This window comes from Orycteropus afer, unplaced genomic scaffold (assembly GCF_000298275.1).
Source record: "Orycteropus afer afer isolate SDZICR_OR568_19922 unplaced genomic scaffold, OryAfe1.0 scaffold00097, whole genome shotgun sequence".
Classification (NCBI taxonomy): Eukaryota; Metazoa; Chordata; class Mammalia; order Tubulidentata; family Orycteropodidae; genus Orycteropus; species Orycteropus afer.
Window position 1 is genome coordinate 6,234,409 of NW_006921684.1, and position 2,367 is coordinate 6,236,775.

Genomic DNA, 2,367 nt, shown 5'->3' on the forward strand with positions numbered 1-2,367 from the left:
AAAAAAAAAAAAAAAAAAAAAAATTTACTCTTGGCAAAGGCTTTGGTTTCAAAGTAATTTTAAAAAACTGAATTTGTGTAGCTTCTGATTGTTGTTAGGTTATATCCCTTGTTCCACGTCCTCTTCAGAATGTAGCTTGCATTTCTGCAGTTCCCTGTCTATATACTGCTGCAACCGTTGAGTTAGCTCCAATTCATAGTGACTTTATATACAACAGAATGAAACACTGCCTGGTCCTGCTGCAGCCTCACAATCCTTGCTATACCTGAGCTCATTGATGCAGCCACTGTGTCAATCCATCTCGTTGAGGATCTTCCCCTTTTTCGCTGACCCTACACTTTACCAAGCATGATATCCTTCTCTAGGGAATGGTCCCTTCTGACAAGATCAAAGTAGGTAAGACAAAGTCTGGCCATTCTCACATCCATTCTCACATTCCAGCTGCACTTCTTCCAGGACTGACTGATTTGTTTGTTCTCCTAGCAGTCCATGGTACTTTCGGTATTCTTTGCCAACACCACAACTCAAAAGCATCAACTCGTCTTTGGTTTTCCTTATTTACTGTCCAGCTTTCACATGCATATAAGTCTATTGAAAATACATGGCTTGGGTTAGGAGCACCTTAGTCTTTAAAGAAACATCTTTGGTCTTCAGCACTTTAAAGAGGTCTTTTGCAGCAGATTTGCCCAATGCACTATGTAATCTGATTTCTTGACTGCTGCTTCAATGAGTGTTGATTGTGGATCCAAGTAATATGAAATCTTTGACAACTTCAGTCTTTTCTCCATGTATCATGATGCTGCTTATTGGTCCAGTTGTGAGGATTTTTGTTTTGTTTATGTTGAGGTGTAATCCACACTGTAGACTGTAGTCTTTAATCTTCAGTAAGTGCTCAAAGTCATCTTTACTTTCAGCAAGCAGGGTTGTGTTGTCTTTATATTGCAGGTTGTTAATGAGTCTTCCTCCAATCCTGATGCCACATTACTGTTCATATAGACCAGCTTTTCAGACTATTTGCTCAGCATACAGAATGAATAAATATGGTGAAAGAATACAACCCTGACACTCACCCTTCATGACTTTAAACCATGCAGTAGTCCCTTGTTCTGTTCAAATAACAGCTTCCTGGTCTATGTATAGGTTCCTCTTGTGCAGAATTAAGTGTTCTGGAATTCCCCTTCTTCTCAATGTTATCCATAATTTGGTATGATCCACACAGTTGAATAAAACACAGGTAACATCTTTGTGGTATTCTTGCTTTCATTCAAGATTCATCTGATATCAGCAATGATATCATTCCTCGTTCCACATCCTCTTCAGAATCCAGCTTGTGTTTCTGGAAGTTCCCTGTCTATATACTGCTGCAAACGTTTTTGAATTATCTTCAGCAAGACTTTACTTGCATGTGATATTAATGATATTTTTGGTTAATTTCCATATTCTGTTGGATCACCTTTCTTTGGAATAGGTACAAATATGGATCTCTTCCAGTCATTTGGCCAAGTAGCTGTCTTCCAAATTACTTGGCATAGAGGAGTAAGTGCCTTCAGTATGGTGTCCATTTGTTGAAATATCTCAGTGGGTATTCTGTCAATTCCTGAAGGCTTGTTTTATGCTAATTCCTTCAGTGCAGCTTCAACTTCTTCCTTCAGTATCATTGGTTCTTGCTCATATGCCACCTCATGAAACAGATGAACATTGGCCAGTTCTTTTTCGTACAGTGACTCTGTATTCCTTCCATCTTCTTTTGATGTTTCTTGCATCATTCAATGTATTCCCCATAGAATCTTTCAATATTGCTACTTGAGGCTTGAATTTTTTTTTTTTTTCAGTTTTTTCAGCTTGAGAAATGCCAGGCATGTTCTTCCCTTTTGGTTTCTAACACCAGGTCTTTGCACATTTCATCATAGTAGTTGATTTTGTCTTCTCAAGCTGCTTTTTGAAATCTTCTGTTCAGCTCTTTTATGTTGTCATTTCTTCCATTTGCTTTAGCTACTCTCCATTCAAGAGCAACTTTCAGAGCCTCTTCTGACATCCATTTTGGTCTTTTCTTCATTTCCTGTCTTTTTAATGACATTTTGCTTTCTTCATGAATGATGTTCTTGATGTCATCCCACAATTCCTCTGGTTTTCAGTCATCCGTGTTCAATGCATCAAATGTATTCTTCAGATGGTCTCTAAATTCAGGTGGGATATAATCAAGGTCATATTTTGGCCCTCTTAGACTTGTGTTTTTGCTATTCATAAGGTTTTCCCTAGCCAATTCTTTGAGAAGTGGATGGCCTCTTCCTTCTTCCTAGTCTGTCTCAGTCTATAAGCTGGGCTGTTACCTGTGCACCAGGTGCATCTCTCTGGTTTTCCAACACC

At 38.6% G+C, this 2,367-nt stretch overlaps 1 protein-coding gene across 1 annotated transcript in view; it reads right to left on the bottom strand.

The window, feature by feature from the left end:
• The window catches only part of CUNH12orf56 (chromosome unknown C12orf56 homolog), a 169,880-nt gene that overhangs the window by 127,562 nt on the left and 39,951 nt on the right, over window positions 1-2,367 (bottom strand). The window lies entirely within an intron of this gene.